We start from the raw sequence: 24218 nt of genomic DNA on the forward strand, positions 1-24218 counted from the left end.
AGACAGTAGATGTGCTTTGTCCTGCCCAGAGCACTTTCACCCTCATTTGCATATTAGTTATAAAGTGGATTTCTCTGCAACAGAGCAGTATTTTGGGTTAATAAAGGTATGGATTCACTTGTGTTCTTATAACCTACACACATGCAGATAGTTTGGGGAGGTAAAATGAGGTGACAGATTCCCTTTAAAGTGCATCTACCAAGTAAAAATACTAGTTGGGACCAAAGATGACCGCCACTATGTGTCTGCTTCACGCCATTTCTGTATTCTACTAACCGATTTATTGTGTCTCTGTGACCTCTTTACACTTTCAAAATCAAGTTTTATTCTTCATTTGCGCTATGCAAATGGTTCAAGATTATTTATTATGTTTGCACAACACTTTACAGACATCATTATCGCTGTCCCCATTGGGGCTCACAATCTATATTCCCTATCAGTAGGTCTTTGGAGTGTGGGAGGAATCCGGAGAACCCAGAGGAAACCCACGCAAACACGGGGAGAACATACAAACTCCTTGCAGATGTTGTCCTTGGTGGGATTTGAACCCAGGGCCTCAAAGCTGTAAAGCAACAGTGCTAACCACTGAGCCACCGTGCTGCCCGTGGATTAGTCCGACGGGGCATTGATTTCCCTTGATTTGTTCTTGGAAATCAATTTTTAAGGAGCCGATGGTGATGTCACTCTTGCAAATTATGTAAATTGCACACAGAGGGGTGTACTTACCAGATGGGAGACAGGACTAGTCCGGGGAAGTCAACTCGCCGCGAAACTAGTCCTGGGACATTTATATAACAATAGTGCGAACGCAGAATGAAACTTTATTTTGAAAGTTTCTAGAGATCGCAGAGACACAAGTAGCGGGAAGTTAGATTGCAGAAATAGGGTGGAGTACAGATATTGTGGCAGGATAGGGGGGATAGGAGCAGCTGACAGGTTCCCTTTAAGCACTATAATAACTTATCCAATGTGTTCCCCTTCCGGTAATGACATGTATACTAGCGGTCTTTATTCTTTTGCTGGTATTTCTACTATTTGATTATTTTACATGTTATTTTTTGGCACAGCATGCTAGTGTTCTCCTAATGCCACCTTATGGCATTACGTTTTACTCCCCTTCCCTGTTTTTTCTAGACATTTTTCAGAACTGTCGAATGAAAGTGCTTAGAATACAATTTGGCCATATATTCTACTGGTTTGCCTCATTTTCTGCAGGCACATTTTGCAGGCCACACGAGACCTTTAAACACATACAAAAAAGTTGGTTAGTTTAGTAGATTTTTTTTTAGCTTTTTTATTTGACATGTTTTAGTTTTATTTATTTATTGTACATTATTTTTATTTTTTTAGACTCTTGTATATGTGGTAGAAATATTTCTGTGTATTAAGTTCATTCCAATATCCAGACTGTGAAGAAACACGGTAATATATGAAGTATGGATGATACTTTTCTGTGACTGTAACAGTTACCAGTGAACTTTCTTTTTAGGAAGAGAAATTGACACCAAATCTCAAACAAAAAAAAAACATAGCTTTGCAAACACTTAGGTTACATCATTAGGACCCTCTTGGGCTTTGCCGGGTCTTGTGTCAGGGTTAGTGAAATTATTTTTTCCCCCTGAGTCTTGTAGTCCAAAATGAGAAATTCAACCTAGAGGAAAAACTTTGCGGAAAAGGATACAGTATCCAAAATGGATCATGAAGTAAGAACAGCGGACGACTTAAACCAGCTCTTGCAATTTTATATTACCTGGATGTCGCTGATAGTCTTCACCAATGATTATTATCCAATTTAAGACATCGCTAACAATTCAGAAAGGTTTGAATGTTCAAATAATATCATAAAAAATATATTTATTTTAAAAATAATTCACTGGAAAATTGAGTGTACAGAATTATCAGCTACAGTACACTCCTCAGACACATTAGAAACTGCCGAAAATGTTTTGCCTTTGTTAGAGGTCACCTTTAGTTAATAATGTTGCACTTATTTCACTCTGCAATCTTCATTCATTCTTTTTCGGACCCCGTTTCTAATCTGTTTGTAGTGTCAGACTTTTCTCTTTTGGGTGTGATTTTCTCTTCTACATCTTATGAAGCATCATATACTTTCCTCTCTTTCTACAACCTGAGTCACCTTCCCCCACTAATTCCCTTCTCTCACCTCCTATGTTCAATTTCTTTATCTGCTGCTATCTCTAACACTGAGGGAAGGGAGGGAGAAAGCAGAGAGATGCTGCAAACAAGCTGGCTAGTTTGCAGCAGCAAAATGATAAAGGAATGCTAATGAAGACTATTTAGAAAGTCTCTTAATTTTGCATGTAGAAAGTAAATGAACAATAAAAAAGAACTTCTGTGCAGAAGAGTGCGTAGCCTTTAAAAATCTAACGGCAGTACGTTGCAACTCATAACTGGGGTAAATTGATATATGTAGGCTAATGACCTTAGCTATGTGGCACATCAGAAACTAGCTATCCCAGTTAGGTTCTTATGTCTCATTGATTCCTATGGAAGATGCTGTTTGCATCATGCATGCTTCCTCGCTCCTATCAGCAACTTAAACACTGTTGAACAGCAGTCTTTTTTTTTACTGGATCCCGTGGGATAGAATTTCGTAGTCTCCTTCACTATTTCATATAGTACCGGCCTGATGAAGGGCAAAGTTACACTTTTTTCAAAGCAATATGTAGTCAACCAGCCTCTACCTCCAGGTAAAAATCTGTTCCAGTCTTGTGATGATGACCCCACTCTGATACCTGTACTGTAACAAACCGAGCATCTGTGTGATCATCACACTGCCAGACAGATACAAAAAAAATGAAGGCTTCTTCTATATGACTGCAAGCGGAGATCTTAGTGTGAATTTTCTTAAATTGTGAAAAAAAAAATTCCTAGACCCAGAATACCCCTTTAAATGAAAGCTTTTAGCAGAAAATAACTTACTGTTGTGTTACATGTATTTTTTATATTTTTGGTGATTTTTTTTTACATCTCACTATCTTTATTAAAAATGAATAAATTAAACAGTAATTTTCCCATTTTCACACTGCCTCTGGGGCTTTTTTAGATTATTACTTTGTGTGCTTTCAGGAAGAGTTTTCAGCAGGCTCATTATCATCAGAGGCTGTATTACAAAGACAGGTAACTCCTCTACACACAACTGATAACACAGGATCCACCAATCAAGCTCATCATAATGCTCAATACCACCTGCTTTGGAGGTGATAATGGGCCCCTTTACCTCTTGGGCCCATCATTGGGGCACAGGTTGCACTAGACTCCCACAATGCACCGCTCTCAGAATGCGGCGGAATGTTCTCAGAGTTCCACAAATGTCTACGTTTCGTGGAAATGTGGAATGTTCTGTTATTATTAGGATCGTGGCTGCGGACGGCACATTGATAAGATCTCCATATCTTTTTGCTTTTTCAGCACGCAGCCGCTTTCTGTTTGTTTTCGTGTGATGCGCTCACAGTAATGCGCTGAATGACAGCTTTTTCTTCAAGTGTTTGTTAGAAAGTAACTGAGCCTTTGTCTTTCGTGAAATTCCTTAGAAAGGTCAAGCTTCTGTTTTTTTATGGCCAAAATGTGATACTCTTGCCTGGTTGTAACATATGAAAGATAAGGAAGTTGGTCCAGTAGATGAGGGTTTACCTGGCCACCCGTACGGCGCCCCCCGGGTCAAGCCCCCGATGGGTCCTGCTCTGCTCAGAGGAGCTGATGACAGGTAGAGGCTGATACCAGTGTGCATCTGAGCATCCAGGCTGCAGAGCTGGAGGTTTGGGACTTTGGCAGACACCGGAGCTCAACTTCAGATCAGCAGGATTGCCCTTCATTTTCTAAAGAATACTTGACCTGTGAATGAAGCAGTTTGATCTCCCTGCCAATCACCAGCGGCTAATGGAAGCCAGTTATCTCAACAACGCTAATACTGGCAACATGGTCAGAGGGCAATGCTCCAGAAAGTTTTTTTGGTTTTATTTTGGAATTTCTTATTTTTATGAAAGCAAGCTTCTTGGGGAGCGCTGCCAATTCTTTACATTACCCCACAGTCTACCAGTCACATTGTAATATTAGTAATAGTACTCTGCCTTACAGGGTGACTTCACCAGTTCAGTAATCATATGTTATTGAACCTTTGTTTCTATGAATCTCCAAGCCATCAGAGGCTCCATTACCTTACTACTACCCCCAGGCGTCATGAAAAATCCAGTAGATTAGTAGGTGGAGAGATTTCAGATGTAAATGAGATTGATACAGAAATAGGGTGAAAAGATATATGAAAGGAGAAAAGGTTGTAGTTCAGCTCACCTGTTTAGTGCACGGTCAAAAAAGCTCAAAGCAGAAAGTCCAGGAAGATACCAGCACTCGATTTATAAAGATAAAATCAGCAACAGTTCGCATAGCAGAACTCCATGAGGCATAGAGGGAAACCATGAAGAGATAAGGCAACGCATTTCTGACTTTTGTGGTCCTTAATCATTGAAAGGTCAGAAACGCGTTGCCTTATCTCTTCATAGTTTCCCTCTTCAGGACCACAAAGGTCAGAAACGCGTTGCCTTATCTCTTTTTGGTTTTCCTCTTAAGGACCACAAGGGTCAGAAACGCGTTGCCTTATCTCTTCATGGTTTCCCTCTTAAGGACCACAAAGGTCAGAAATGTGTTGCCTTATCTCTTCATGGTTTCCCTCTATGCCTCATTGAGTACTGCTGTGTAAACTGTTGCTAATTTTATCTTTATTGAAATAAATCTCTTCTTGGATGAAGCGAGTGCTGGTCTCTTCCTGGACTTTCTGAAGAGATATGTACACGACTCAATATTGAAATTGCAATGCCAAGAAAGAAAAGTGGAATTCTGAAAATCATAGGATGGAGAGACATATTAATGATATGAAAAGGATGAAAAAATGGAAACAAAATTCTTCAAAACATCTCGTATTATTCAGTATCGAGTATGAGCGCCATGTACAGAAGTCCACGCACTTGCATGCCTCGGCTGCTATCAGTAAGGTTATTAATGGTTGTCTGAGGAATGTTCTGCCATGCTGAATGCAGTTGGACACGCAAATCAAGATCTGCTGCTGTCAGCCTCCTTTGCAATTGCCCAGAAATGCTCTTGAGAGGGGTGGCGTGAGGTCAATGGACACCTGCACATTTAGTAGTGTAATGTTGTGCAAATATTTTCTTATAATTTGTGTAAAAAAAGAAAAAGTTTTTCACCTTACACTTGGTATGTGACGTCCAATTTCACTTGCAGTACAGAATGGATCAGTCGTGGACCCAGTGGTATCGCCATTTGTCCAAAGTGTCCCAGTAGCAATTTTTCAACACAAGGCCAAGTTGCACGTTGCTTGTGCTACTGTGAGCAGCCTGCGTGTCCTAAATGTGCTCCCATGTCTCCCTTCGAATGCCAAAGCATGTAAGTGTGGAGATTTCTTCGTGTGGTGCTCATACTCGATACTGAATAAATCGAGATGTATTTAAAAATTTTGTTTTCCATTTTCATAAATTGTAAATTATTAACATGACTATCCTTCCTGTGATTTTTAATAACTCCACGACTTTTCCTTCTTGGAAACACAATTTCAATGTTAATTGTGTCACGGTTCCACCCCTCACTGTGTCTGGGATGCAGTTACTGACAGCTCAGCCGGCCAATCTGATCTGCTATCCTCCTGGAATTCTGACCAACGGAACGTTACCTGACTACGCCTTTGCCTCTTCCCTCTGTTTATGACGTACCTTCCTGGCTTTGACTTCGGACTCCTTGACTATCCTGTCTCACGGCCTGGTCGTGAAAAGTGACTCAGCTTCACATTACGTCTCGCCAATGGAGGATAGCGGATCAGAGCAGAAGGGGTTAAAAAGATGGATGGTCAGAACAAGGTCAGGCAACAGAAGATCAATAAACAGAACTCAAGGCACAGAGAACAAACCTCACACTAGCTGAATATACAAGATTGGATGGTCGAGCTGTCAATCCCAGTACTGACCACTCCAGCATGCCCCTGTACAAGATTAGACGGCTGAGCTGTCAGTAACTGCATCCCAGACACCGTGAGGGGTGGAACCGGGACAAAGTGTAGATAGGTAAAAGATAGACATCCGTGGCAGAACTCGCGGCACAGCACTTGTTGGCGTGCTGCCCCCATTTTTTTAATTTGTATACAAAAGGTTTTGGTGATACCCTTGGGGTCTTATACCCATTTTGGCACAAAAATTGCTGGTTTCATTTTTTGTATCTAGATAGATACCTGTGGATAGATATAGAGACGGATAATTTGATCAGAGATATGTAATAGATATAGATACTTTAGCTAAAAGATATTTGTATAATTTATAGATTAGATTAGATCAAAAAGTAGGATTTTCTTTTAAAGAAATTATAATGCTATTAAAACCAGATCCTTCTTTCACTATTATATTATCACTGCCAGGAAGTAATTGGTATTTAAGCCAGATGATCTCTTTGTGTAATGTCTTATTACCTTCAGATATTGCATTTCGCTACATAGAATTGTAAGATTCCACAGTGAGACTTTTTTATGTTGTTTCCCTGAATAAATCACCTGAAAATATTACTTCTGAATGTGACTTTTCAGCTTATCTGAGGAGCTGAGAAAGGAAATCACAAACTATCTGAGAGTTTTCCTTTGCCTTAATCTCTACATTTGGAAATAATCCCCAGCATTTCAAGCTTCCAGCTGCTGCACTCGGAAAATGAGTATTTGTTCTGGGGAGCCTTTCACATCTTCTGGTGTTAAGGTCAATGTACAAACCTTAACACATTTGAAAAGTTGTAATTGATCTCGGGAGGATGGATTGAGCTCCGAGGAATGTTTGCTGGTCACTGCTCCACTTGGATTCCCTTCCCAATTAGTCTTCTTTCTTCACACCTTCTTAGAGAAACCAAGGAAATGTAGTAGTAACATTTTTAGAATTTCATTCATTCATTGTTTCATGAATTTCTTTAGTCTACAAAATCGAAAAATTATGACAATTTTCTCAAAAATTTCTTCAATTCAAAAAGGTTATCTGAATTGAAGATACAAATAAAAACTGGCAGAAACTTATTGGCGGTGCTCTGCTTGCCTTGTCCTTTCATTGTTACTGACATTGGCGTTAAACTACGTTAGTGCATCTAATAAGAGCACATCATGCCACGAGTCAGAAATGAACCCCGTGAACATCCGTCCAGGTCTTGTTTCCGGAGTGTGTGGGCTTTGAACTCTGGAATGAAAGTTCAGTACCCCGCATAGTAGGGAGCATCGGTGGCTGGAATGTGGGGGCATTCTTGACAACTCATGAAATATCAACCACCAGCAATCATTTATGCCAGTGTAGACTGACTGAAAAAGAGCTCAACGTTACAGAGCTGACAGACCAGTTTTGAGGTCACAGCGGTACTTGAATGAAAGTTACTTGTGATGTCACAGCAACATATCCTAACTGACTGACTTCTACAGTCAAAGTCGCGTCCTTAACTAAAGCCCATTCGTGAAGTGTCATAGCCGTCACCCAAGTTAAACCCACTTGGGATCTTACATCAGCTAACCTGACGGGAATTTCTTTTTGAAGATGCTTTGTGATGTCACAGCTGTAGGTTTCACCACTGTTGAGGTCACAGCAGCATATCTAACTCAAACCCACTGGTGAGATCACAACAGCATGCCTAATTGAAACCCACTGGACTAAAACTCACTTGTGAGGTCACAGCAGCTGACTATAAAACTCACTTGTGAGGTCACAGCAACTGACAATAAAACTCACTTGTGAGGTCACAGCAACTGACAATAAAACTCACTTGTGAGGTCACAGCAACTGACAATAAAACTCACTTGTGAGGTCACAGCAACTGACAATAAAACTCACTTGTGAGGTCACAGCAGCTGACTATAAAACTCACTTGTGATGCCACAGCACCGTACCTGACAAACTCATCTATGAGGTCACAGCAGCTAACTATAAAACTCACTTGTGATGTCACAGCACTGTACCTGACAAACTCATTTGTGAGGTCACAGCAGCTAACTCTAAAACTCACGTGTGATGTCACAGGATTGTACCTGACAAACTCATCTATGAGGTCACAGCAGCTAACTATAAAACTCACTTGTGATGTCATAGCATCTAACTATAAAACTCACTTGTGATGTCATAGCATCTAACTATAAAACTCATTTGTGAGGTCACAGCAGCTAACTATAAAACTCACTTGTGAGGTCACAGCAGCTGACTATAAAACTCACTAGTGATGTCACAGCACCGTACCTGACAAACTCATCTGTGAGGTCACAGCAGCTAACTATAAAGCTCACTTGTGATGTCACATCATCTAACTGTAAAACTCACTTGTGAGGTCACAGCAGCTAACTATAAAACTCACTTGTGATGTCACAGCACCGTACCTGTCAAACTCATTTGTGAGGTCACTGCAGCTGACTATAAAACTCATTTGTGAGGTCACAGCAGCTGACTATAAAACTCATTTGTGAGGTCACAGCACCGTACCTGACTAAAACTCACTTGTGAGGTCACAGCAGCGTACCTGACTTAAAACCAACTTGTGATGTCGCACCAGCGTACCGGACTAAAACTCACTTGTGATGTCACACCAGTGTACCGGACTATAAAACTCCCTTGTGAGGTCACTGCTGTTAACTAACTGAAATGCACTTGTAAGGTCATAACAACATAAAGGACTGTGTTTCTGACTGAATCCCAATTGTGAAGTCACAGCTGAAAAGCTGTTGGAAACTTACATGTGATATTACAGCAGCTTAACTCCCTAAAACCCACTAACGTATGAGACCACATCGGAGAATTATCTTGCCCTACAAACAATGGGACCACCCCTTATATGAACATTAGCCATATGGAAAATAACTACACACTGCAGCTACTATGTTGAAGAGTAAAGTTTAGGTGTAAATCCTTAAAGAAAAATCCCTTCCTTTGTGTATTCTACATGAGAACTTGACAGAGGAGATCAGATTTCCCCGTTAAGCAGACAGCTTAATGATTTCCTGCTGGACAGTTTCTTGACATGTCGAGAGTTTGAAGGGATTGGAAAATGTAACAGTTTCTTTGATATGAAGAGTCTAATGTTCGAGACTTGTCCAGCAGTTGTCACTTCACAAGTAGCGAGCACTCAACTTCAAGGCGTCCTGTCTGGTCGTGGCTTGGTATGATCATCTCTTCAGGGCAGGTTTGTAACATCTGGACATTTTTCAATGATTCAGATACTTTTTCAGGAAGGCAATCTTGTTTCCTTTATTTATTTTTTTTAAGAAATATTGTCACATGACATCCCAAAAGGGTCTTATTGCAGGTAATTTTGATGTTTTGTACATGCGTCATTCACTTGACAGATAAGATAACATTTGGGAATGACATGGCTGGATCGTTCCTGCTCTGTAAAACAATAGAACATATTCAGGCTTTATTGGTATTTGTGGTGTAACTTCACTGGAAGATCTCCTGATATTTATGGTGAACATGTCTGTAACCATTAAGGGTCCTGACATTTGCCAGTGTCATTTTTACATATGTTCAAGTGATATCCATGAGCATCACCTTTGTATTTTACTCTTTTGAAAATCATACAGTTGATGCTTGGCAAACGTCCCCCCACAATCTAACGAAAGGCCCATTAACACCGGCCAAATTCTACCCATAAACGAACAAGCAATCGACTAGATACAAGTCAATCATCGCTCGTTTATGAACTGTTCACTTGGGGCCAAAGAACAATTTTCCATTCAATCTTTCTGTACATGGTATTAGAAGCACATCCCATATTTACACGGAGATGTACTGGCATAACAGTTATTAAAAGGCTTTGTGCTAAGTTTGGAAGTTATCCCCTAAGTCTGAGCTAGGAGATCACTGGAGGTGCAACCACTGGAACCCCCCAATGATCCCAAAATTCGGGCTCTGAGCAGCACTATCTAAGTGGAGCTTAGGTCGGGCATGCACATCCCCTGCTCTATTCATTCTCTACGGGACTGCTGGACCTGGGGGAAGACTGAGAGGAAGAGTTGGGCAGTACTTACAGTATATATACAATGCCTATTTCCAAGGAGTTTTATTTTCCTGGGACTTTCATATTCGTGACCTATTCTTATGATGAGTCATCAATATCATTTTGGTAGAAGGTCCACTCTCGGTGTCCTTACCAATCAGCTTATTATAGGGGTCATGGCTCCTTATAGTTTGTTGTGTTTGTGCTTGTTTTTGTAGTTCAGTCTTATTCACTAGACTTGGACTGAGCAGTGAGTTGCAGTACCAGGCACAGACATTACAAATTGTGCACAAGAGAGATGCCACACTCGGCAAAGCAACATCTATTACATGTCTACGATTACTCCAAAACTGCTAAATAGAATGTTGAAAGACTTGACACAAAATGACAAGTTCTCAGAATTGGTTGGATCCTAGTGGTTGGACACCGAATGATCAATGTCTAACTTTTTATCTCACTGATGGATCATAAAACTCTTAAGAAGGTTTATGCATCTTCCCTCCACCGCTGTTCAATCTGTCCATAAAAACGACATGGTTTGAAAAGTTGCACATTAAAAATCATTGTTATTGCTTCAAGGTATCTAAAATGTGCAAAGAAACTTCTGTTTTGGGCTTTCAGCTCCTATGCAGAGTTCAGCTGGCCAAACACATTAGACTTATATTGGCCGAACCCTCCAATATCGACGGGTTCAGCCGCCGGCCTAATGTGTATGGGAGCGCTGGCCAAATGATGGTTGGGAGAGATGTCGATCAGGCATGTCTGATTGGTGGACTGCAGATCACATTGTTCTCCTGAGATAAGCCGCCGGCCAATGTGTCAGTCGACTGCTTTCTTATAGAGAACACGAGCGCTCCTGTGCTGTGAATGGGAGAGTTGGCTTAGATGGCTGTCAGCCGAACGATCTTTTGGCCAATAGCCATCTAATGGCCATCTAATGACTGCATGGCTGTCTTCTTTTGGTTGCAATCAGAGTTCGGTAAGTAACTAGTATAAAGAATAGATTTTATCAGGATCAGGACCTCATTGGGTTTCTTTGTAGTCAGTTACCATGGAGAGACACATACAGTGCTGCTCACCATTATTGACACCCCTTCAATTTTTTCATAGACTGTACAATATCTTCAGAAATAAATGGAAATTTACCAAAGTTATATCCTCAGGATTTTTTAATTAGTGGTCCAAAGTAATGCAACAATAAAACATTGTTTTTAACTTCCATGTTGCAATTTCAAAGAAGAAACAGAGTAAACAGCATGTGCAGCTATAAAGGCACCCCTAATTAATACTTGGTTGCACACCCTTTGGCTTTGCTGACAGACTCCAAACGTTTCTTGTAGCCATCTATAAGCTTCTTGCACTTCTCAGCTGTAATTTTCTCCCACTCTTCCTTTGCAGTTTGTTCAAGCTCTTGAATGTTTGCAGGGTTCTTTTTCCCAATGGCAGATTTCAGCTCATCACAAAGATTTTCAGTGGGATTGAGGTCTGGACTCATTGCTGGCCATTTCAAAACAGTCCATTTTTTATTTTTCAACCATTTCTGTGTACTTTTGGATGTGTGCTTTGGGTCATTGTCTTGCTGGAGGACCCATCTTCGACTCAAACCAAGTTTTCTTACACTGGGTAGAACATGTCGCTCTAAAATCTCTTGATAATTCTCTGATTTCATGACTCCTATGATACAGTCAAGGCCTCCAGTACCAGACGCAGCAAAGCAACCCCACAGCATTATGGATCCTCATCTGTCCACAGAACATTTTCCCAGAAGGATTGTGGTTTGTTAAGGTACTCTTTGGCAAAGATCAGTCGTTCCTTTTTATGTTTTTTCTTCAGCAATGGTTTCTTCCTTGGCCTTTGCCCATAAAGCTCTGCTTGATTTAGTGTGCGGCATATGGTACTTGTTGAAACCATGACTCCTGACTGCTCCAGGTTGGCCTTCAGGTCTTTGGATGTTTGACGTGGTGTTTTTTCCACCATTCTCACCAACCTTCGAAGACATCTTGTCATTTTTCCTTTTCCCCCACGTCCAGGGAGGTTCTTGACGGTTCCATGCTTGGCAAACTCCTTAATAACATTGCGCAGTGTTGAAATTGGGATACCAAAGTCTTTGAAGGTGGCTTTATACCCTTTGGTAGTCTTGTGTTTGCTAATAATAGTAGTTGTGATGTCCTCAGACAGCTCCTTTGTCTTCACCATTGTGACAAAGGAACAGGGCCTACCATGTGGCTTTTTAAAACACTGAAGTCATCATTCATTGGCTAATTCATGTCACATGGGCACTGACAATTAATCACAGGTGAATCTCTTTTGTGATTTACCACAGGCGAGTCAAAATGTGTTTCCATACTAAATTAATGTAAAGGGTGGTTATACCAGTGTCACAGCAATTAGGCTATGTGCCCACGTTGCGGACCTGAAGCATATTTTTTACGCTTCTCCCTGGCGGGAAAATCGCATGCGGATATTACATGCGGTTTTCCCGCCAGGTAGAAGCGTTTGTGAGGCGTATTTGCATGCATTTCCGCATGCGGGTTTTCAAGCACTTCTCCAAGCATCACTTGGAAAAGTGCTTGACAACTTGTTCAGAATGGTAAAAATTAAAAAAATAAACTTTATACTCACCTTCCGATGCATTCTCTGCCCCGTCCGGAGTCTTGAGCGGCTCACGCTGTTGTGTGCAGGACCTGCGGTGACGTCATTGAGTCATGTGGTGGGTCACATGACTCAATGACGTGGCAGGTCCTTCAGACAACAGCGCGACGGAGGGAAAACATCAGAAGATAAGTATAAACTTTATTTTATTCTTTTTTTTCCTTTTTCTTTGGTACCCAGGTCTGGATGAGAGTCTCCTCTCCTCCAGACCTGGGTACCATCCGCACATTGATTCCGCTGCGCTTCCGCAAAATTAATGAACATGCTGCGGATTTTTGACCGCAGCATATACGCTGCGGAAAAATCCGCAGCATGGGCATTGACATTGCGGAATGCCATTGGGGACCATGGGGTGCGGATATACATGCGTTTTTCAAGCGTTTACGCTGCGGAAATTCCGCAGGATATACGCTTGAAAAACGCTACGTGGGCACGCAGTCTTATTGTTTATCATTTGCTCTTTTGTATTTTAACACGAGTGCTCTATACAAAAAAACTTTCACTTGATTCATTTTTTTTCAGGAGATATTCCACATTAAGTTCTCATGGATGCCAATAAAGATGAGCAGGACTGTAGGTCTGCATATAAGCTATATACAAAACAGAGAAAACATTTTTAGACGAGTTTATTCGCAAAGTTGCTTGACTTTTCAAAACTTTTCCGTTTCTAAAAAGCAGTCATTCATCCGAACCTCAACCCAATGGTTTCATTATTATCAGATTAACACCTTGTTAGATTTATGCAAAAATGCAAATATTTTTTTTAATTGGCCGTAGATGTACCAATGGAGCAATTGGGCCCACCTGACAGATGCACAAGGTTCTGTACTGAGAGCAGACCCTACGTTATAAGAGTAAATTACATGTCACCGCTATGAATGCGCTTGTAACCTGCTGGGGATGGATATTGTAGAGCTGATTAAATATTCAACGTATGTTACACCAATGGAGAGCAGTAAAACTGTGTTCTCAGTAATAAATAATCGCGCTGAGGAGCGGTATTAAATCACCATGAAACACGTGCTCCTTGTAAACTGATAGAATTAATGACAGAGAAAGAAGGAGCTATGTGGGGGAAATATATGGAGACCAATATTGTGAATTATCTTATCTGCAGCGAAACCACGCTGAGCTAGTTCACATGGTCAGTCTTTTCATGGGTTTTTGTGATTCAAGCATCTCAAACCTCCAGACTCTCTAGTTGTAAGCTCCATACACATTCAACATTTTTTCATTTTATATTATATTTAGCACTTATAAATTTCCAGATTATATATTCTGATATATTGCCAAAGAGGAGAGTCCATGCTACCGACGTAGACTTCTTAACCAAACCTTTTCCCAAAATAAATACACATTATATGCATGCTTTTGGCAAAAAAACAATTTTCATTAAATTTTGAAAAATTGGAGACAGAGCAATTGCGTCACCATATTCCACAATTCGAGGCACCCCTGCCCCCCTGCACCAAGTCCCCAGGCCTACCAAGCCCAGCTGCCATTTGGCTGAACTGAGTGGCTATTGAAGCTAGAACGTTACGTCCCCTGCTCGTTAACGCATGTTGTACTGCAGGTTCCCAGGTAAGTCCTCACAGCTACTTAACTAGAGATGAAGGGTAGGCTAGTCTACCCACGTCTTAAATAACCCAAGCCGGGAACACATTCTTTGTTTTGGCTACCAAATCTGTTTGTTTTATTTTCCTGCCAAAAACACCTCTTTCCCAGTGTGGGAATGCTACTCACTTGGGTACGTCGTGAAGTAGTACAGGAACTGTTTCCATTTAAATGTTCAGGCTGGTTTATTGGTGCTTCATACACCATGCCACAAGCAAAGGAAAATAAGTAGCCTTTCAGTGCAGGCAAAACAAAGTAAACAGTTCCAACAAAGTCACTTTAGAGTCAGTCCTGGGCACACAGGCTGGATAGCATCCAGTATACCAGCTCAGTCTGGAGGAATCACACAAGAGGTCTTCTTACTTCCTCACACAGGTTGTGTGTCAAACAAATAGACTCAGTTTTATCATGTGAACCACACCCAGAGGTGGGGTATGTGGGCAGCCAGACCCGCCCATCTCTCAGGCTGCCCGTAAACCTGACCCAGATGCACAAAACAAGCCGCTTAGTCCTATGTGCACTAGAGCATTACTCCAGGTTTACATCACAGAGGACAACCACCTCAATGATACATACCTCCCATCAACTATGTGTCCGGTAGCCATTTTACACCAGGTAAAACAAACCTAGGCACTACTTACTACAGACCATGCCATCTTCCCATTGATCTTCCCATCATGGCACCTATTATCGCTTCTCATCCAAGATGCGCCATATTGGGATTTCAGACTGCTGATGATTTGTCGGTCATGGTTGGTTTGGAAGACCAGTTTGGGATCTGTGGCTTGATCTGTGCTTCCATTGATGGGATAGAAATTCAACATGAATTACTTTCCAGCTTCATCACATGACAAAAAAAAATCAACACCAATTATATACTTTTTGACAGACATCTGCTTTTGGTCAGCATCTCTTATGTGTTTTACGAAAAGGCATCAACAGTCAACAGAAAATGGTCTAAATGTGCCTTTTTGGCCATCTAACATCTGTATTGGATGGCCAGCTTTGGAAGTGAAGTTGTAATTACTTTGTAGACCTATTCGTAGGTCTAGTGTATCCCAGCAGACACACTTCAGTGTTTTTCAGTAGATGTCAGAATCTGGGTAACGGAAGCCTGGAACCAGTTAGCTTCTTGGATAGCACAGCAGTCAGCGCTCAGAGCCGGGTGGGAATTCCCTTCTCAGCAGGTAAGGTATTTCACTCACATATCACTCCAGCTCCACAGAGTAATTTCCAGACCTTCTTGTAAACACAGTGTAAATATGGAAATTAGGAACTTAAAAGGGTTTTATAAGGAACCAATGTCCTTTATGGATGTGAATTCTGAATGAAGAGTTCCCACTTTTTAGATGCAACATGATTGTGTATGTTTCTTTTGATTTTCTTCTTTAACCGATTTACCAGGTTTGACTTTTGGGTTCGTATCCATCAAGAAGGTGTCAAAATAATGTCTCTGTTCTTTTGAACTATGATTAATGGGAAGAGAGGACATTGTGATGGGCTGTCTTAGACTTACATCAGTATCATAATGCTGGTAGTAACGTAAGTTGGCCACACACATATTTTCTCCCTTTAGAGTAATTTCCAACATTCTTTCCTCTTTTTAATGGATAGGTGAAAGCCTGAGCGCTCAGACCCCCACTAATGCCAAGAGCAGGTCTCTGAGATGCCCCATCAGACTAGAGCTATGGCCTCCATTCATTCTCTATGGGACTGCTGGAGGTACTAGTTGTGGGAGCGATGGAGATCCCATCGGTTGGACCCCTACTTGGTCTACAAGTTATTTTTTGGATAGGTGATAACTTTTAATGTTGGGAATAACCCTGTAAATTAGAGTTCCCATGTGGTCCAATATGATGTGTTGTTAAGGTGAGCTGTCAATCCCTTTGTCTAGTACCAGTCTTGGCAGTCATTCCCGGAATAGATAGACATTGGTATTTTGCGGATTTCCAAAGATTGTTAATATGATCTTACAGATAACTGTCAGTTATTAGCCTTTTATTCCATCAACAGCCTATGACCATGAGCATTTGTCTTAAAGGATTACACCCAAATTATTACTTACTGATCGATGGGGGTTCCCGAGATCGAGGATCTGGGATCTGAAACCTGGGAAACATGCTCTGCATCATAAATAGAGCGGAGGAGCTTATGCTTGGACTCCCCTTCATTCATTGTCTATGGGACAATTAGAGAAGGCCAGGCACATGTTTCATTTCTAATCCTGAACCTTTTGCTCTCAGGGAAGATGAGCTACCTTAAAGGGAATTTATCATAAAAAATGCAAAAAAGAAAAATGTAAACATTAATAATTTATAATATATATGTATTTTTTAATGGTGTAAAATATGAAAAAGAATTAAGAAAGTTAAGATATTTTTCAACTTTTAAACACTGGGGGGAGCAGCTGCCAACACTTGCCATGAAAACCTAATGTAATACTAGCTCGCATTACGACTGCAGTAAATGTGGGCGGGATCTGGTCACATGTGTGATGTCACTCCTCCCCCTTTTGGGTGTTTAGAAAAGGGAGGATGACGTCTAGGATCACAGCGCCATTTTGATGGTGACTGCAATGTGATTCTGCAGTGTGAACATTGTCACCGAGGATGGATGGTAGCGCCAATTCTAGCGTTCCCGATGACTGAGGCGGAAATTGAAATCGCTCCCCTCCTGGAATACACACTAAACATTCAGTGAGTAAACGCAATTCCTTCATTATTTTTTCGGTTTTGTATACAGCGTTGACGGTGTGATAAAAATGACCTGGCAGCATGATTCTCCAGGTCAGTGTGATGATGACGATACCAAACTTGTATAGATTTTTTTTTTATTTTTTAGCGAGGTGAATGAAAAACAGAAATTCTGACATTTTAATTATTTTTCTGTTTATGGCATTTTACCTCCTGGGTTAATTAGTTTTATATTTTGATAAGCTTGTACTTTTTCGGATGTAGAGATTTTTTACACTGACATAGCAGAGCTCATAGCCATGATACTTACACAGCTGTGTTCAGAACACTAGCGATGACCGCAGATCTGGCCACCAATGGGAGAAGTCACTGTCTCACCTTAGTGCCCAGACCTTGATCTCACTGCAGCTTCGTGTTCAGCGGTGACCATCGCTCTCCACCATTGCATCACTTCCCCCTGGCGGTGACCAGAACCGGGCACCAGGACTTCAGTGGTGGCATCTCCCAGCAGTGATACCAGGTCGGTAGCCGGACTATGGTAGTAAAATGCTAGCCTGCCCGACATGTTCTCACTGCCGGATCCCAGATCTCACCATGGTGTAGCGTGAAATTGTACTTCTGCACATGGATGCAGCGCTACAAAAAGAAGGGCCAACTCCACCTACAACTATAAACTGGGCACGTATTTGCAGTTAATGTTCTGACCCACACACCAGCAAATTTTGATGGCAAAAGGGGCTGAAGAAGAAATTAATTAAAAATATAAAAAAAATAAAACCACAACCATTAAAAAAAATCTAAAGAAAATCACATAATTAATAATAATAATAATAATAATAATAATAATAATAAAATAATGATAAATCCTATAAAAAAATAAAACCAGTGTCTTTAAAACAAAATGTAAAAAAAATCACATAATTAAAAATGAATAATAATAATAAAATCATGATAAATCCTCTTTAACCAAGTAAACATGTCTATGGGGTAGTGATTAGGAATAGCTGCCGGACAAACAAGATTTTTGGCCTACAGCTATTAAGAGAGTATGGCCAAATTTAGAGCTAGAAGGTACAGGAATTGCGAAAACCTGGTTCAATTTCATAAACTACAATAAATAATAATCTTTATTTTTTATACAGTTATATGAAAAAGTTTGGGCACCCCTATTAATCGTAAGCTTAATGTTTTATAAAAATTGGTGTTTTTGCAACAGCAATTTCAGTTTGATATATGTAATAACTGTTGGACACAGTAATGTTTCTGCCTTGAAATGAGGTTTATTGTACTAACAGAAAATGTGCAATCTGCATTCAAACAAAATTTGACAGGTGCATAAGTTTGGGCACCTCACCAGAAAAGTGACATTAATATTTAGTAGATCCTCCTTTTGCAAAAATAACAGCCTCTAGTCGCTTCCTGTAGCTTTTAATGAGTTCCTGGATCCTGGATGAAGGTATTTTTGACCATTCCTCTTTACAAAACAATTCGAGTTCAGTTAAGTTTGTTGGTCGCCGGGCATGGACAGCCCTCTTCAAATGATCCCACAGATGTTCAATGATATTCAGGTCTGGGGACTGGGATGGCCATTCCAGAACATTGTAATTGTTCCTCTGCATGAATGCCTGAGTAGATTTGGAGCGATGTTTTGGATCATTGTCTTGCTGAAAGATCCATCCCCTGCGTAACTTCAACTTTATCACTGATTCTTGAACATTATTGTCAAGAATCTGCTGATACTGAGTGGAATCCATGCGTCCCTCAACTTTAACAAGATTCCCGGTGCCGGCATTGGCCACACAGCCCCAAAGCATGATGGAACCTCCACCAAATTTTACTGTGGGTAGCAAGTGTTTTTCTTGGAATACTGTGTTTTTTTTTTCCGCCATGCATAACGCCTTTTTGTATGACCAAACAACTCAATCTTGGTTTCATCAGTCCACAGGACCTTCTTCCAAAAAGAAATTGGCTTCTCCAAATGTGCTTTTGCATACCTCAGCCGACTCTGTTTGTGGCGTGCTTGCAGAAACGGCTTCTTTTGCATCACTCTCCCATACAGCTTCTCCTTGTGCAAAGTGCGTTGTATAGTTGACCGATGCACAGTGACACCATCTGCAGCAAGTTGATGCTGCAGCTCTCTGGAGGTGGTCTGAGGATTGTCCTTGACTGATCTCACCATTCTTCTTCTCTGCCTTTCTGATGTTTTTCTTGGCCTGCCACTTCTGGCCTTAACAAGAACTGTCCCTGTGTTCTTCCATTTCCTTACTATGTTCCTCACAGTGGAAACTGACAGGTTAAATCTCTGAGACAGCTTTTTGTATCCTTCCCCTGAACAACTATGTTGAATAATCTTTGTTTTCAGATCATTTGACAGTTGTTTTGAGGAGCCCATGATGCCACTCTTCAGAGGAGATTCAAACAGGAGAACAACTTGCAAGTGGCCACTTTAAGTAGCTTTTCTCATGATTGCATACACCTGGCTATGAAGTTCAAAGCTCAATGAGGTTACAAAACCCAAAAAAGTGCTTTAGTAAGTCAGTAAAAAGTAGGTAGGAGTATTTAAAACAAGAAAATGATAAGGGTGCCCATACTTATGCACCTGTCAAATTTTGTTTGAATGCAGATTGCACATTTTCTGTTAGTACAATAAACCTCATTTCAAGGCAGAAACATTACTGTGTCCAACAGTTATTACATATATCAAACTGAAATAGCTGTTGCAAAAACACCAATTTTTATAAAACATTAAGCTTAAGATTAATAGGGGTGCCCAAACTTTTTCATATAACTGTATAGCGCCATTAATTCCGCAGCGCTTTACATACGTTATCATTGCTGTCCCCTTTGGGGCTCACAATCTAGATTCCCTATCAGTATGTCTTTGGAGTGTGGGAGGAAACCGGAGAACCCGGAGGAAACCCACGCAAACACAGGAGAACATACAAACTCCTTGCAGATGTTGTCCTTGGAGGGATTTGAACCCAGGACCCCAGTGCTGCCAGGCTACAGTGCTAACCACTGAGCCACCGTGCTGCAATGGCCAAGGATCCAAGGTTTAGCAGCCCCCACAAGCATTATCTCCGCATCTGACCCACCAGAGGATTTTTTCTAATAGGCCAATTCTTCATCCATACAGAAGCTATGCAATCCACATCCACAATATGTTATTTGTGAATAAACTCCCAAGGGAATCGGTCAGCTTGTTTTGCTATGTAATCGGAGAGCAGTATGATGTAGGGACAGAAATGCTGATTCCAGCGATGTGTTACTTACTAGGCTGTGTGTTGTTTGAATAAAATCTGTATTTTATTAGCAGGAGATTATCATTAGAGGACTACCTGCCTCATGCCTCCTAGTCAACTGCTCTGCCCCTACCGCTGATTAGCAGGTTTCTGTCAATATACAGTGTACACAAAAGCTGCCAACCATTGGTTTGGGCGGGGTTACATAGGGCTCAGCATTCAGAGCACTGCTGACAGATTTCCTTTAAGAAACAAACCCTAGTGGAAATTGATGGATCCAAAGTTATTTATAAATGGGTCAGACTGGCCATGGTAAGAGATAATCTCCCGATATCACAAAGGAAAGAAGGATCAGCAAATGTGATTTTACTGGTTTTTAGCATAGCAGTCTGACATTTGCTGATGATTTGGCAAATACAGTCACAGGGAATTTGACTTGATCTTGGTTGCCCTGCTCAGAATTCGAATAGCTCTCATTAAACTATACCACGGCTTTGGCAACAAGGTATATACCATGACATTGCTCTGATCCTGCTCTCTAAACCCTATTATATTCAGACACATTAAAAGAGATCTATCTGGATGATATTAGGCTGTGGTTAAAGAAATATGCAGCAACCGGTCTCTAAGATGAAGGAGGCCATGTACAGAGTAATCAATGTAAATGTCAACTCGGAAAAGCCTTGTGATCAGATCGGACTGCTGGGAAGAATCATATTACTAATGATTGATGATAAACTTGCTTTGTATAAGAACAGAGGCTGCAGAAAGATCATTTTTTGCAGCCATGCACAATAAATATATATATACAGAGCTGTGCAAAAGTTTTAGGAAAATGTGGAAATAAATGCTGCAAAGTAAGAATGGTTTTAAAAAAAACTAGAAGTGTTAACATTTATATCTATCAATTAAAAAATGCAAAGTGAATGAGTAAAAAAGAAAAATCTAAATCAAATCAATATTTGGTGTGATCACGCTTGGTCTGCAAAACAGCATCAATTCTTCTAGTTACACTTGCACACAGTGTTTGAAGGAACATGGCAGGAAGTTATTCCAAACATCTTGGAGAACTAGCCACAGATCTTTCCACAAACCTTTCTGTCTCTTCACGTAATCCCAGACATACTCGATACCGTAAAGTCCAGGCCTTTATTGGGGCAATATCATCACTTCCAGGACTCCTTGTTCTTTTTCATGCTGAAGATAGTTCTTAAAGACATTGGCTGAATTTTTGGGGTTGATGTCCTGCTGCAGAATAAATTGGAGCCAATCAGACACCTCCCTGATGATATTACATCATGGATAAGTATCTGCTAGTATTTCTCAGCATTGAGGACACCATTAATCATGATCAAATTCCCAAATCTCTTTGCTGAAATGCAGCCCCAAACTTTAAGGAACTTCCACCATGCTTCATGGTTACCTGCAGACCCTCATTATTGTTCTGCTTTCCAGCCCTCTTCCAAACAAAACTGTCTTCTGTTACAGCCAAATATTTCACATTTGACTCATCAGTCCAGAGCACCTGCTGCCATTTTCTGCACCCCAGTTCCTATGTTTTTGTGTATAGTTGTGTCGCTTGGCATTGTTTCCATGCTGAAGGTATGGCTTTTGGCCAAATTCTTCTCGGAAGCCATTTCTGGCTAAACTTTGATGAACAGTAGATGTTCGTAGCTGGGTCCCACTGATTGCTGCCAGTTCTGAATTGAGCTGGACATCTTCTGATTTCAAAGGGAAGCAAGCATGATGTGTCTTTCATCTGCAACACTAAGTTTCCTTGGCCGACCACTGCATCTGTAGTCCTCAGTGTTGCTCATTTCTTGATGCTTCTTCAAGAGAGCTTAAACAGCTCTGCTCTGAAATCCTTACTAGTGCAGTATAACTACAATGTGTCTTGCTGCTGTGGTCATTCTCGCCATGGTGTATGGCCTGTGACATTAACCTGTCATCCACAACCTCTCCTTTGTAGCAGAGTTTGGTTGTTCCTCACCCAGTTTTAAGCCTCCACCTCAGCGGTTTCTGTTTCAGTAAATGACTGAAGTTTCAACCTACATATGAAAATGATAGTCATTATCCCCTCAAATATTTGATTTAGATTTCTCTTTTGCTCATTCACTGTGCATTTTTAAAGCATTTTCTCCACACCTGCCTAAAACTTTTGTGCACTACTGTATAAAGTAGAAGGGTGAGCCATAGTTACATTGATTTTCTAGCTTCAGCTGGCCACAACCGTTAGATCAAAGTTGTCTGAATCTACTGATTTTATTCCAAATGATGGAGAATCTAATATGCACTGTACATGATGTTCTCCAGAATAGTGGAGGACTTAATATGTACAGTTCTGTGAAACCGTATTTGTCCCCTTCTCAAATTTTTCTATTTTTGAATATTTCTTACATTTTAATGTTTCACACCTCTAAGCTACTTTAACACTGGCCAAGTAAACCCAAAATCCCTTTTTTAAATGATGATTACATTTATTATGGGAACAATGCTGTTCAGTCCTACCTAGGGGTTGTGGAAAATTAGACCTTCGCTACAAAATCAACCAGTTAACTAAATTCAGTAGACATTTGGGTTCAGTTTCACTAGCCACATCCAGCTATGATTACTGCCAGACCTGTTTAATTAAAAGGCCCCCATACACATTTCATAAGTCTGCCGAACCCGCCAAGATAAGCTGACTATTTAATGTGCATGGTCAGCTGATCTCGACGGTTTCGACCTAACAAAATTTCGCTCATACGGAGCTCACAAAAAAAATTTGGACAAACCTTTAAATAAGCGCAGGCATCAATTTCAAGTAAGGTCAGTTATACACTATTCTACAATAAGAAAGACACTGGGCAAAATTTGTATCCATTGGAGATTTGCAAGGCGCAAACCACTGCTTACCAAAAAGACTTGTCTTGAAATTGCCAAAGAACATCTTGATGACCCTAAGACTTTTTAAAGTAATGTTTTATGGACTGCTGAGTGAAAGGTAAAAAAAATTTTGGAAGCAATGATTCCTGTTCTTCTGGAGTAAAGCTAATATCACAATCCTCCAAAAGAACATGATACCAACAGTCAAACATAGTGGTAGTAGTGTGATTGTATGTGGCTGCTTTGCTTCTGCAGAAATTGAACAACCTTAAACCATTAATTCTGCCGTCTATTATAATATCAATCAGAAAATGTATGCCAGCGAGTTTGAAATCTGAAGCTCACTGGGAGTTATGCATCAGGACAATGAATCAAAGCACACAAGCAAGTCCTTCTCTAAAGGGTCCACAAGAAACAAGATAAAGGTTTTGGAGTGGTATAGTTAAAGACTTGACTTGAAACCCATTGAGATGCTGTGGTGAAACGTTAAATGGACAGTTCATGATCAAAAACCCTCCAGTGTTAACCACTGCGCCACTATGCTGTGGTTAGCCCTTTGACTTATGCAACCTCTTGAACTACACATGCACACAAGGTTGATCCAAGCTTTTATGGCTGGCTCCTAAAGTTGTATTGTGCGACAGGATCTAGCATTCATCACTTTTTTTTTTTTACCTCTTCTCTGTGCATAGATTCTAAGAATTTTTATTTTCCATCTAATAGTGTCAGCACTGAATGTCGTCGAAAGATTGGAGAGTATAGTTAAATACCATTCATATTCATATTAGTTGTAGATGCTGCCGTACAACAGTTATGTGCCACCATTTTGCAATAGACAATTGAAAGTAACATAGCTGTGTATTGAAATAGTTATAATTAATAACAATATGCAGAAATTAATCAGAGATCAGCTTTCAGTTTAGCAGTGCAATACAAGAAGAAAATGGACACCCTTCATATTGGTCTCTGCCAGTCAAGTGGTATCTTTGTAGAGGGCAGTGGAGTGTCCAACATGGTATCTTGTGATAGCGGAGGCCTATATGTGCGAACAAACACCCAACTGTTTTGCTAATCAATTTTCAGACCTTCTCTTTCTAGAAAAAGCAATGTAAATGGTTTGGTACAGAAG

At 40.6% G+C, this 24218-nt stretch overlaps 1 protein-coding gene across 4 annotated transcripts in view; it reads left to right on the forward strand.

Annotated features, from left to right (window-relative positions):
* Positions 1–24218, forward strand: part of EXOC6 (exocyst complex component 6) — a 263669-nt gene that overhangs the window by 223513 nt on the left and 15938 nt on the right. The window lies entirely within an intron of this gene.

Source organism: Phyllobates terribilis, unplaced genomic scaffold (assembly GCF_046119375.1).
Source record: "Phyllobates terribilis strain yellow unplaced genomic scaffold, ASM4611937v1 Scaffold_5__5_contigs__length_657084704, whole genome shotgun sequence".
Taxonomy (NCBI): domain Eukaryota; kingdom Metazoa; phylum Chordata; class Amphibia; order Anura; family Dendrobatidae; genus Phyllobates; species Phyllobates terribilis.